Source organism: Choloepus didactylus, chromosome 14 (genome assembly GCF_015220235.1).
Source record: "Choloepus didactylus isolate mChoDid1 chromosome 14, mChoDid1.pri, whole genome shotgun sequence".
In the NCBI taxonomy this organism is placed as follows: Eukaryota; Metazoa; Chordata; class Mammalia; order Pilosa; family Megalonychidae; genus Choloepus; species Choloepus didactylus.
Window position 1 is genome coordinate 23,075,068 of NC_051320.1, and position 14,545 is coordinate 23,089,612.

A 14,545-nucleotide genomic window follows, 5' to 3' on the forward strand; every position below is an offset into this window, starting at 1 on the left:
TCCAGCAGAGATGCTTTATGCATACTTCCCATTTCATCACACAGAATATATTATTTTAAATGTACTCAAGGGTCAAGACTTAATAAAATTAATACTTTTTACTGCTGTATCAAGGACGTCCTTAAGTAGTGACCCTGGCTTTTTATTTTATTTTTTTAAATGCAAGTAAGTGGTGGTGAAGAATAGCATGATTTCAGTGATGCTTCCACCTTGATTCACACCAAGGCACCAGCAGTTCTAGCCACTATTGTTTTTGCACCATCACTGCAAATGCCAACTCAGTGAAAAAGGCAAACAACATAGTATGGGAATAGTTTGACCTCATAAACCCCTGAAACGTCTTAGGGTCTTGGAGAGATCCATGGACCATACTTTGAGAACTGCGGGTATATACTGTTCATTTTAGAACTAAATCAGACTATGTAAAATTTGTTCGCTTTTATATTTCGTATCTCATGAATAGTACCGTTTCCCAGGAAATGAAATATATGCATACATCTAAAAATAAAAAATAAGCAAAAGAAGGCTTATTATAACAAAAAGCAACAGTCTCCCATCTCACCATTTCTTGGAATCAAGCACTGTTTTAAGAAAAAAAGAACTTTCTATTATAGAAAATTTCAAACTTATACAAAAATAGTCTGAATAGGATAAATATCCTTCATGTATGTATTGCCCAGTTTCAACTGTTACCTACTTATGGCTAAATTTTATTTCCGCAATCACCTTTCCACCATATAATTTTGAAGCACATCCCAGACATCATGTCATTTTACCCATAAATATTTCAGTATTATCTCTAAAATATATACTCTTTTAGGAAATGTAGCACATAATATTATCATACCTAAAAAAATTATCATAACGTTATCATACCTAAAAAAATTAACAGTGATTTCTTAATGTCATCAAATATCAGTCATTTTCTCATTTCCCCACTTGTCTCAAATTTTTTCCAATTTGTTTATTCAAATAAGATCAATTTGTAGTTGGTATGACTTTAAGTCTCTTTTAATCTATGTGACCCCTCCCATTCTTCCCTCTTGGAATTTTTTGGCAAACTACGTCCTTTGTCTTGTAGAATTTCCCACTAAATTTTGCTGATTACATCTGTATTATGTCATTTAACAAGTACCTCTGACCCCTGTATTTGCTATAAATTGATAATTAGATGAGCTTTGGCTGCTGCTTTTTTTTTTTTTTTTTTTTCCCCCCAAGAATGCTTCATAAGTGGTGGTGTGTTTTTCTCTCTGGGAACATACAATGTCTGTTTTACTCTCCTTTTCTGATATTAGCAGCCTCTGATGATTATTGCCAGGGTGCATTAATTCATTAGGGGTTGCAAAATGGTAGTATTCTAATTCTATTCCTTCTTTATTCAGTAGCTGGAATTTTTCCGTAAAGAGAAACTTCCCCCTCATCTACTGTTTGGTTACCCAGGGGTACAGTTTATATTAGAAAGGCAAGAAAAAGGCTTATCCTTTATTGACCAGTTTTCAAAATAATGTCTTAGTTCCCCAGCATCATCCACCAGTAACTAATGAGGCTTCTTTTTTATTTTTTAGGATCTTTATAGACTCCTAGATTTAAACACAAGATTGCAGCTTGACCTGTGCAAGTGCTCTCCTTCAGGACTTATCCATACACTGAGTTTAGAGAATAGCTCAGGCCAAGGCGTGGGGGCCTCCCTGATCTTTCTGCCCATGCGTCTTGTCTTGGGCATGCATGGGGGCCCTAGGAATACCCCGATTTACAAGGTTCTGAATGCCCCTCTTCTCTGGGAAAGTTTCTTCAAGGTTCCAAGTACCACATGGTATGTCCTACAGCCAACATCCCTGCCCAGAGAGTGTTCCGTTGGAGAGCTCTGAGAACACCTTCTACACAACACACAAGGCAAGTTCTGGGAGGACAAGTCCCTCAGGTCACTGCCAGACATACTGGGAAGGCATAGCTGCTCCCAGTATATGCATGAGGATTACTCTGCTCCCTCGGGAGGCTGGACCAGGGATCTGCCCTGGGAGTGCCGGCCGGCTCAGCAAGGGGCTGGTGAGGGGTGGGGTGGGTGCTGGCCAGGGATCCTACTGCTTTTTAGTGGCCTTTTTCTTGATTCCGTGCTCACCCTGTTACTTCAGTCTTTTAACAGTTTTCTGGAACGTTGAGAAAGATATTTCTGCCAGTTCTTGCTGGTTGTTCAAAGCTTCTTTGGTGGGGGTAGAGCCCTGAAGCATTTCACTACACCATCTTGATGGACTGGGGCCCCCATTTGTTTAATTTTGAGACGGAACCATTTTTAATCTTTTCTGCTTTAAGTTCCTATGATTTTTCCCTCCATATCTCTAAAGAAGAAGCTCACACTTTTTGAAGTGGTTTGGATTGTGCCCCTGAAAAAGATATATTCAAGTCCTAACCCCATCTCATGAATGTGACCTCGTTTGGAAATAGGGTCTTTGAAGTTGCGATTAGTTAAATGAGGACCAACAGGGTTAGGATGGGCCCTAATCCAGTAAGACTTGTGTCTTTATAAGAAAAGCAAAACAGGCCCAGGGAGAATGCCATGGGAGACTGGGGCAGACGTGGAAGGGTTGCAGCTGCAAGCCAAGGGAGGCCAAGGATTGCTGAAAACACCAGAAGCTAGAAAGGTCAAGGAAGGATTCTCTCCTACAGGTTTCTGAGGGAGTTTGGCCCTGTCCACACCCTGATTTCAGACTTCCAACCTTCAGAACTGCAAGACAACACATTTCTGTTGTTTTAAGCCACCTAGTTTGTGCTGTTTTGTTACAGCAGCCCTCGGAAATGAACACACTTTTCTTTCTTCATTTTTTATCTTCATACATAATCTTGGGGCATACCCTCATAATACATGGGACAAGAAGTCACTTACTTTATCTCTTCCCTGCACTGTAATTAGGTTGCCACTTGTTTTGGTTTCCTAGGCTGCTTGAGCAAATACCACGAAATGATTTGCTTAAACAACAAATACTTATTAGCTTACAGTTTTGAGGCTAAAAGAAAGTCCACATCAAGGCATCATCAAGGCGATGCTTTCTCCCCAAAGACTGTGGTGTTCTGGCAACACAATGATGGCTTCTGCTGGTCTCTCCCTTCTCTTCTGGGTTTCACTGCTGTTTTAGTCACGGTTCTCTAGGGAAACAGAACCAACAAGAGATGTCTGTTAATGTAAGATTTTATAGAAGTGGCTAATGCAAATGTGGGGATGCATGAATCCAAATTCCATAAGGCAGGCAGTGAACTGGCAACTCTGATGAAGGTGTTCAGTGAACCTCTCAGGAAATGCTTTGCTGTTTAGAGGAAGAAGTGAAAGTCCTCTCTCTTTCTCCCTTAAAAGTCTTCAACTGATGGGATTAAATCCAGCTGATTGAATTCTCTCATTGAGGAAGACATGCCCTTCATTGATGTAATTAGTCACAGGTGCAGTCAACCGACTGATGATTTAATAAACCAGCCTCTGGTTTATTAACCAGTCACAAATGTCCTTGCAGTAAAGGTTAGGCCAGTGCTTGCTTGACCAGACAACTAGGCACCATCATCTGGCCAAGCTGACTTTAATATAAACCTAACCATCACAACTGCTTTTAGTTTTTTGCTTCCGTGCCTGAATTTCATTCTCTTATAAAGGACTCCAGTAATAGGATTAAGACACATTCAGTTAAGGTGTGACCTGGGCCACACCTTAACTGAAGTAACCTCATCAAAAGGTCCTACTTACAATGGGTTCTCACCCACAGGAGTGGATTAAATTTAAGAAAATATTTTTCTGGGGTACATACAACTTCAAACCACCATACCGTTTTAGCCACACTTTGAAATTTCAAGCAGAAGACTTAATAACCTTTATTTCTTATTCCCTCAACAATGAACAATGGGACTGAAAGTGTTTTTGAAAACAACCACATTTTATACAATCAATATACCATGCAAGGGTCCCAGTAAGGGAACAATGTGCATATGAGGTAATCAGTACTTGTTGAATTAAATTGAATTTTTATTACATTTTCTGCTAAGTAAAATGTTAGTCTTCAATTAATGGAGACATTACCTAAATCAATAAGTAGTCATTTATAAAACATGATAAAATTTAGAATCAGGAGTCGTAGTTTTTCTCTTCCCTTTTTCCCTCATTCTCTATAAATGACTTTGGATGTTGCATTATCTTTTTATATTTCTGTTATTCCAATATTAAAAGTATAAGTTATTGTGATGCAAAGTCAGCATAAATAGAGAAAAATTACAAAGAAAGGCAGCTTGAGGGTTTTTTAATTAGATAAGAGGTACACTTAAAATAAAATCTTAAGATGTAAATTCATATGAATAAAGCTGTTAGTGCTGAGCTCTGGGATCCATATAGGAAACAAAAATGTCACTTATTAATGACATGGCTTATTGACTCAAGAAAATACAATGGAAAAATAATTTTCCATTTAGCATGCAACAAAATGCCTAAAAAACAAACATTGTATGATTGTACTTGTAAATCTGTCTCCATTAATGGAATTTGAATTAGGAAGCATTTTTTAAAGAAACATGGGTAATTAATCATTGATTAAAACTTACTGACCATATCATATAAATCATTTTGGACAAATTTAAACCCAAAGGGCTATTCCAAATTCCAGTGTCAAATAAAATTGCTCAACACATCATTAATAAGATGATTTTCTGTGTACAGGATTAATAGAAAAGAACTGACTTTTGAAAGTTGAGGCAAAGATTCAATTATATAACAAATTTAAAGATTTTGCTTCCTCTCTAAGATGAACAACCTCTAATTGCTGTTTATCAAATTTTATTTTCTCTGGCCCGTTGCTATATGAGGCTTGAATGTAATTATATGACAGGTCATTAATTTTCTTCTATAGAGTTGGGTGTCTTCATTATAACATTAAGATTTATGTAAATCAGTATGATTTAGGCAAAAGTCTGTACAAGTATTCTTTTATATAGGAATTATACTGGAATTTGATATACAAAAACATCATTATCAAAAGAATAATATTACTGAAAGTCTTTCCTTGGAAAATTTTCAGGCTCCGTCTATATTTCAATGAGTATACAGTCCCATTGCTTTATTTAAACTTTTAGTGTATTCTTCTATTGTAATTTTAATTGTGCCCACTGCTGTATTCCTACTTCAGCTTTGTTTCTTGGTGAATATAATTTCTTCAATATAATAAAATTAGGTTTATCTCTAACAGTTATCATCTTTCTTAAAATGCCAGGACACAAAGTCTGAGACAACAGTGAAATTTTCATATTAACTTGCTCAAGGATACTAGGAAATATTTTCTTGAAAAGTCATTAACCTTTTCAAAGCCATTTTATTATACTCAGTTAAGCAGTTGGTTTAGAGGGCTGGCAGTGCAGTGGTTAAGAACATGGACTCTGGAGCCAGAGTGCCTGGGTTTGAGTCTCTATTCTGGCAGTTAACAGCTGTATGACACTGGGGCAGGTTTTTTTGTCTCTTAGAGTATTGGGTATAAAATTGTACTTAGCTCATAGGTTATTTTGAGGATCAAATAAGCTAATATATCTAAAGTGCTTAGAAAAAGCCTAAGGCTGAAGTGCTATACAGCTGTTAGCTATTAGTGTTCTGACCCCTACCAGTAAGACTATTGGTGGTTATTGTCAAAGATACAAATAGTTCCAGTTATTTTATATATTGGTGCTGAGAAATATTTTTATAACTCCTTCATCAGGAAATTATAATATTCCCTATGTGTGACTTTCAAAGGGTTTATGACATGCTAGAGTCAAATTTGCTCCCAGAAAAACGTGTCTCCAATTTCATGACGAAAGCCAATACGTTCCATATGTGGAAATTCATTTTATATTCATCATATTCCTTCAATAAGTATTTGTGTGCTATGTGTAAAACACTATTCTGGGAACTCTGGAGATAATAGGATGAATCAGATATGGATCTTGCTGAAAATTAGTGATTAAGAGAGGAAACATAAACATTAATAAATAATTCTAAGGTAGACTACGATATTTAACCATAAGAGGTACAGATAAAATGCTCATAGAGCTTACAGGAAAGAGAATACTCCTTGTTGAAGGAATGAGAAGAAATTTTTGAAGGAGCTTGTGTTTGAATTAAGTCTTAAAGGACTTGGAGATACAGAGAAATGAGATACCATAAAGAGCACTTTGCATGTAAAGGAAATGGCTTGTTTTGCTTGGAGCATGGGGTACATGAAGGGAAAGTTGGATTATTTGGTGGTCAGAATATGGAGGACTGAGGAGGCTGGGCTGGTTAGATCTTATTTTGTCACCAGTGGGATATCATTATGGATTTTTGAACAAAAAAACGTGGCATGACTGGATTTGTGCTTTAGACAGCATTCTGCAAGACAGATAGGAACGGGAAAAGAGAGGAGCTGGAGACTACAGGAAAGTTAGCACAACCTGTAAGCAGGAAAGCCTGGACCTAGACTGTGGGAGTAAAGAAGAGGATGCAAGAGAGGTTGCGGAGGAAAATGCAGAAGAACTGAAGGAATCTGTTATTTGTACTCTGACCTCTCTGAGGGTGCTGTGTTGAGCAGGAGGGACATGTTATTTTGCTTTCACGGATCTTGCCGTCTGATGGTGGTTGGGGGCGGGGGGTGGTGGTGCAGGGAGGCACAAAACAGGAAACAAACTGAGGGCAAAAAGAACAAAGTGATCAATTGACCAAGGCTATGAAGAAAATGAGCAAGCTGACTACTTCACATAGGAGAGGCCTCTCTGAGGAAGGCCATTTAAATCAAGACAAGAATGATGAGAAGGAGCCAGCCTTGTGAAGGGTGACAGAGTTGGAGAAGGAAAGCATTCTAGCCTAAGAGAACAAAATGAGCAAAGGCTCAGAAGCAGCAAAGAACGCAAATGGGGAAGGCAGGGAAGAGCTAAGGAGAAATCAATGAAGAATCCAAAGTTTTGAACTTGGGTGATTAAGTGGTAGTGCTATTCACAGAACATGTTTGGAGGGAAAATTGAATTTCTTCATTATCCACAGGAGAGATATTTTATTGGTAGCTGGAAATTTGGAACTGGAGGTTGAGAAAGAGGTCAGGCTTTACGTATGAATTTTGCAAAGGCTTCAAAGCCAACAACATAACATCTCTCTGACCCTGCTCCCATCATCACATCTCTTTCCTTGATTCTCTCTTCCACTTTAAAGACCCTTGTGTTTACATTGGGCCAAATGGGATAATCGCCCTATTTTAAGATCTGTTGATTAGCAACCTTAATGCTGCTTTGCCGCATAACCAAAATGTTCACAGGTTCTGGGGTTTAGGGACATGAACATCTTCAGGGGAGAGGGGGGATATTATTCTCCCTAACACAACATACAAATTTTAGAATCAGCTTGTCAGTTTCTACAAAGGAGTGTGATAAGATTTTGATTGGAATTGTGGTGAATCTATAGAATAATTTAGGGAAAATTGACAAGTTAATAATGTTGAGTCTTCCAACCCATGAACAAGGTGTATCTCTTCATTTATTTAGGTCTTCTTTAATTTTTCACAACGATGCTTTTAGTTTTTAGTATACGTATCTTACACATTTTTTGTCATATTCATCCCTTCGTCTTTAATATTGTTAATGCTATTCTACTATTTTTTTAATTTCAATTTTTGATTGTTGCTAGTATATAAAAGTACAGTAGATTTTTGTATATTGATCTTGTATTCTACAACCTTACAAAACTCACTTATTAGTTCCATTAGCTTTTTTTGTAGATTCCATCAATTTTTCTACATAGACAATCATTCAGTTTGTGGAGTTTTCTTTTCTTGAAATGTTGTTGTTTTTATTATTAGGGTAATGCTGGCCTTGTGGAATCAGTTGAGAAGTATCCCCTCTTCTTTAAATTTTCCAGAAAATTCATGTAGATTTAGTATAATCTCCTCTTTAAATATTTGGTAGGATTCACCAGTGAAGCCATCTGGGGACTGGAGTTTTCTTCGGGGAAAAGTTTTCAACTACAAACTCAATTTCTTTATTAAATATAAATCTAATCAGAGTTTTCTTTTTTTTTTTTTGTATGAGCTTTGGTACTTTGAAGGAATTTATCCATTTCATCTAAGTTGTCAAGTTTATTGGCATAGAATCATTCATATATTTCCTTACTGTACTTTTAATATTTGTAGAATCTCAAGTAATGTTACATGTCTCATTCCTGAACTGGTAATTTGTGTCTTCTCTCTTTTTGTGCCAATCAGTCTGGCTAGTGTTTTATCCATTTTATTGATCTTTTGAAGAGACAACTTTTGGTTTCACTGATATTTCTCAATCGTTTTTCCATTTTCTCTTTCATTGATTTGCTCTGATTGTTATTATTTCCTTTCTTTATTTTGGGTTTAATTTGCTTTTCTTCTTCCAGTCTTTTCTTAACCATTTTATTTTGAAAATACTTTAACACTTACAGGACAGTTACAAAAATAATATAAACTCTAAACAGAGAACTTCAGGATACCTCTACATCTCCAGATATACAGATCCACTGATTGAAACATTTTGCTATATTTGCCATATCATTCTGTCTGTCTGTCAGTCAATTTTCTGAACACTTGATAAAGGTTGTATACGTCATGCTCCTTGAACATTTATTACTACCATGTACATTTCCTAAGAATAAGGATTTTCACTTATGTAACCACCTTAAGTGCATTATCAAGTTCAAGAAATTTAACATTTAACAGGCTTGTAGTCTATAATCCAATTTTTTCATATATCCCAATAATGTCCCTTTGTACCTTTATTCCTCCCTTGCTAGATCCCATCCAGGATCATGTATTGTATTTAATTATCATTGTCTCTTTAGTTGTTCTTTTTAAAATTAATTGTTTAATAATATAAACTTTCCTATCTGAACTACTCCCAAGCATTCCATTCAGTGGGATTAGTCACATTCACAATATTATGGAACCTTCACCACCTTCCATTACTAAAACTTTCCCAATTCCCCAAACAGAAGCCCTACACCCATTATGCATTAACTTTCCATATCCCGTGCCCCCCATCCTTAGCAGCCTGTAGCCTAATTTCTGTCTCTATGAGCTTGCATATTCTCCAATATTTTCTTTGTAGCTACCTTGGGACTTAAATTTAACATCCTAAATCTATAACAATCTCGTTTGCTTTGATACCAACTTAACTTCAATAGTATACACAAACTATGTTCCTATACTTCTCCATCCCACCCCCCTTTTATAGTTCTTTTCACAAAGTACATGTTTACATATTATGAGTCCCAAACCATTGATTTCTCATTACATTTTATGCATTTGCCTTTTAGGATCTGTAGGAAGTGAAAAGTGGAGTTAAAAACCAAAAATACAGTAGTACTGGCATTTATATTTATCCCTGTTGTTATCCTTACCAGAAATCTTTGTTTCTTTATGCAGCTTTAATCTTTTGACTATTGTCCTTTCCTTTCAACCTGTAGAAATTCTTTAGCATCTGTTGTAGGGTCTATCTAGTGGTGACAAACTTCTTCAGCTTTTGTTTATCTGGGAATTTTTGAAAGACAGTTTTGCCGGATACAGAATTCTTGGTTGGCATTTTTTTGCTTTCAGCACATTAAATATGTCATCCCACTGCCTTCTTGCCTCCATAGTTCCTGATGAGAAATTGGCATTTAATCTTATTGAAGTTCCCTTGTATATGTTTCTTCTCTCTTGAGGCTTTGAGAATTCTCTTTATCTTTGGCATTTGATAGTTTGATTATAGTATGCTGTGGTGTGTGTCTGTTTGGGTTTATCCTGTTTGGAGTTCATTTAGCATCTTGGATGTGTATATATATTTGTCTTTCATTAAATTGGGGATGTTTTCAGCTATTATATCTTTGAATATTCTCTCTGCCCCTTTCTCTCTTCTCTTTCTGGGACACCCACAATACTTACATTGGTATGCTTGATGATATCCCACAAGTTTCTCAGGCTCTGTTCACTTTTCTCTATTCTTTTTTCCTTCTGCTCCTCAGACTGGATGATTTCAGTTTCAGTCTTCAAGTTCTCTGATTCTTCCTACTGCCAGCTCCAATATGTATTGTACCTCTGCAGGAATTCCCTGTAGGGAGTTTTAAATTTCTGTTACTGTGGTCTTCAGCTCTGTTTGGTTCCTTTTCATACTTTTCATCTCTTTATTGATAGTCTCTTTGTGTTCATCCTCTGTTTTCTTGATTTCCTTTAGTTTTTTTTTGTGTGTGTGTGCATTTTTTTTTTCTTTAAATCTTTGACCATATTTAGGACCATTTTTTAAAAAGTCTTTGTTTTTTTATGTCCCAGGTCTAGTCTTCCTCACTGATGCTTTCTAATTCTTCAATTTTATCCTTTGCCTGGGTCATCACTTCCTGTTTCTTTGTATGCTTTGTACCCTTCTGTTGAAGCTTGGACATTTTGATATTTTAATGTGTTGTTGCTGAAATTTAGACTCTGTGGTGTCTGTTCCTTAAGCTTGCATCCAGCTAGTGTTATGACAGAGATTTCCTTGAATACCAGGAGCTAACAACAACAACAACAACAGGGGGGAAAAAAAAGAAGAAGAAGAAGAAGGGGGAGAAGGAGGGGGCATGAGAGGAGGAAGAAGAAAATAGAAAACACTTTTCCCAGTATTTGCAGATTGACCTGTGCCAGTGCTCTCCTTTCAGATTTATCCGTGCAGTGAGTTTACAGGATAGCTCCAGCCCAAAGTGTAGGAGCCTCCCTGTGCCTGCATCTTGTCTTGAGTATGTCCACATGGCCCTCTGAATTCCCCTGTTTACATGGTTCTGAATGTCCCCTCCTCCCTAGGAAACAATTTCCTCATCACAGGCACTGTACTATATGTCCTAAAGGCAGCAATCCCTTGCCCCAGGCAGCATGACTTCACTGCTTTCTCACAGCATTCTTAGGAGAGCTCCGTGAACTGCCTTCTACAAACAGGAAAATTTCTAGTTTAGTACCTCAGGCAAGAGTCCCTCGGGCCACTACCAGACAGATTGGGCCAAACATACATGTCCAAGCACGTGCACTAGGATTACTCTGCTCCCTCAGGTACTGGGACCAGGGATCCTTACTGGGAGCGTGGGTCAGCTCTGCACCAAGCCTGTGTGTGTGTGTGGGGGGGGGGGGGGACAAGGGGCAGCCAGGGCACCATGAGATCTTACTGTTTTTAAGTAGCCTTTTTCTTGATTTAATACCAACCCTGTCATTGCAGTCTTTTAACTGTTTTCTAGAGCTTTGAGAAAGAGTTTCTGTCAGTTCCTGATGGTTGTTCAAAGCTTCTATGAGGGGATGGAGCCCTGAAGCATCTCACTGACATCTTTTGTAAGGTTCCAGATTAATGTGGAAACTGACGTGGTCGATTTGAGACCTTTCTTTTCTAACAAGCATTCAGTGCTACAGATTTCATCCTAAGTATTACTTTGGTGTCTTCCCACAAATTTTGAGATCTTGTGTTTTCATTTTCATTCAGTGCAAAATATTTTTAAATTTTCCTTTTAATTTCTTCTTTGACTCATGTTATTTAAAATTGTATATTTTAATTCCTTATATTTGGTGATTTTCCAGATGGCTTTTTGTCATTGATTTCTAATTTAATTCACTACAGCTAGAAAACACACTTTGTATCACTCGAATCCTTTTAAATGTGTTTGTGGTAGATTGAATTTTGTACTCCAATTTAGACATGTTCTTAATCTTAATCCATATTCATGTGGGTGTGACTCCATTGTAGATGGGATCTCTTGAAGATGTTATTTTAAGTTAAGGTGTGGCCCAACTAAATAAATTGGGTCTTGATCTGGATTACTGGATTCCTTTTTAAGCAGAAGAAATTCATATGTAGTCAGAGAAGGCCACAGAAGCCAGAAATCAGTGGGAACCTGGTAGAGAAAGAAGAAGCCATGCCATGTGATGGGAAAGGCAAGGAACCCAAGGATTGCCAACCAGTCAGAACACCACCAACCCTAGATGGAAGCAAGCCTTCCAGCCTCTGAAACCATGAGCCAATTAATTACTGTTATTAAGCCAACCCATTGTGTGGTATTTGTCTTAGCAGCATGGGAAACTAAAGCAGTACTGAAACTTGTTTTATGGCCCAGAATATGGTCTATTTTGGTAAATGTATTGTGTGCCCTTGACAAGAATGTGTATTCTTCTGTTGTTGGATGGAGTGTTCTGTAAATGTCAATTACGTCAAAATGGTTGATAGTGTTGTTTAAGTTTTCTATATCCTTGCTGATTTTCTCTCTACTTGTGGTTTTAAAGTTTCTGACTCTAATGTGGGTGTATCTGTTTCTCCTTGCAGTTGTTTAAGTTGTTACTTTATGTATTTTGAAGCTCTGTTTTTAGGTGCATAATTGTTTAGGATTGTAGGTCCTCTGATCCTTTTATCATTATAGAATGACCTTCTCTATTCCTGTAATATTATTTGCTCTGAAATCTACTTTGTATGATATTAATGTAGCCACTCAAGCTTTCTTTGGATTAGTGTTAGCATGGTATATCTTTTTCTGTCCTTTTGCTTTTAACCTCTTTGTATCTTCGTCTTTGAAGTACAGTTTTAGGCACCATTTAGTTCAGTTTGCTTTTTTCACCCAACCTGGTAATCTCTGCCTTTTATTTGGGGTGTTTTAACCATTTACTCATTATTGATATGAGTTAGGTTTCAGTTTGTCATCTTGTTATTTGTTTTCTATTTATCTTAGCTGTTCTTCATTTTCTTTTCCCTGTTTGTCTACCTTGTTTTGGATTGAGAATTTTTTACAATTCCATTTTATGGCCTTTTGTTAACTATAACTTCTCTTTTTCTCTTATTTTAATGGTTGTTTTAGGATTTAAGTATACATCTTTAACTTATCACAGTGTGTCTTCAATTGAATTATACCACATCTCATATAAAATAAGAATCTTAAAATAGTATAGTTTCATTTCTCTCTTCACAGCCTTTATAGTGTTGTTATACATTTTACTTATACATATTATATAAAGCCCACAGTAAATTATCATTTTTGTTTAAACAGTTATGTTTTAAAGAGATTTAAATTATAAGAAAAATTCTTATAATTTACCATTATAGTTACCATTTCTGATGCTCTTTGTGCCAGTTTGAATGTATAATGTCCCCCCAAACGCCATTATCTTTGATGTAATCTTGTGTAGCAGATATTATCAGTGTTGATTAGATTGTGATTCTTTGAGTGTTTCTTTGGAATGTGCCCCACCCAGCTGTGGGTGATGACTCTGATTGGATAATTTTCATGGAGGTGTTGCTCCGCCCATTCAGGGTGGGTCTAAATTGAGTCACTGGAGCCATATAGATGAGCTGAGGGACAGAGGGAACTCAGTGCAGCTGCAGCTGTGAGTGATGTTTTGAAGAGGAGCTACAGCCAAGAGGGACACATTGAAGAAAGCACAGGAGCTGCAGATGAGAAAGCAGACTCTTGCTCTAGAGAAGCTAAGAGAGGACAAATATTCCAACTGCAACTAAGAGTGACATTTTTGAGGAACTGCAGCCTAGAGAGGAACGTCCTGGGAGAAAGCCATTTTGAAACCAGAACTTTGGAGCAGACGCCAGCCACATGCCTTCCCAGCTAACAGAGGTTTTCCGGACACCATTGGCCATCCTCCAGTGAAGGTACCCAACTGCTGATGTGTTACCTTGGACACTTTATGGCCTTAAGAGTATAACTGTTTAATCAAATAAACCCCCTTTTTGTAAAAGCCAATCCATCTCTGGTGTTTTGCATTCCAGCAGCTTTAGCAAACTAGAACACTCTTCATTCCTTTATATATACTTCCAGAAATCTGAAATTTTCATTTTTTTCTGGGGACTTCTTTTAACATCTCTCGGGGTGGGGTGAGTCTGATAGTTATGAAGTTTTTCAATTTCTGTATGTCTGAAAAAAATCTTTCTTTGCCTTCAGTTTTGAAAGATACTTTGCTGGGCATAGAATTCTAGGCTGACAGTTTTGTTTAAGACAGTATTTTGTTTGTTTGTTTTGTTGTTGTTTGTAGTTTGATAGTTTCAGGTATTTATCTCTAGCTATTCCAATGCATTAAAACCTAAAAAGGGTTATCTATATAGTGCATAAGAATGCCCTCCGGAATGACCTCTCGACTCTATTTGGAATCTCTCAGCCACTGAAACTTTGTTTCGTTTCATTTCGCATCCCCCTTTTGGTCAAGAAGATGTTCTCAGTCCCACCGTGTCAGGTCCAGATTCATCCCTGGGAGTCATTCCCATGTTGCCAGGGAGATTTACACCCCTGGGAGTCAGATCCCACGTAGCAGGAAGGGCAGTGAGTTCACCCGCCGAGTTGCCTTAGCTAGAGAGAGGGGGCCATATCTGAGCAACAAAAAGGTACTCTGGAGGAGACTCTTAGGCACAATTATAAGTAGGTTTAGCCTCTCATTTGTAATGCAGTATTTTAAAGATGTTGCTCTGCTGTCTTGGATGCACTATTTCTGATAAGAAGTCACTCTCACCCTATCCTCATTCCTCCACATATGTCTTTTTTTTTTCCCTCTGGTCACTTTTCAGATTTTCTCCTTATTACTGG

At 37.3% G+C, this 14,545-nt stretch overlaps 1 protein-coding gene across 6 annotated transcripts in view; it reads left to right on the forward strand.

Annotated features, from left to right (window-relative positions):
* The window catches only part of SGK3 (serum/glucocorticoid regulated kinase family member 3), a 142,984-nt gene that overhangs the window by 58,668 nt on the left and 69,771 nt on the right, over positions 1 to 14,545 (forward strand). The gene's annotated exons all lie outside the window — the stretch shown is intronic.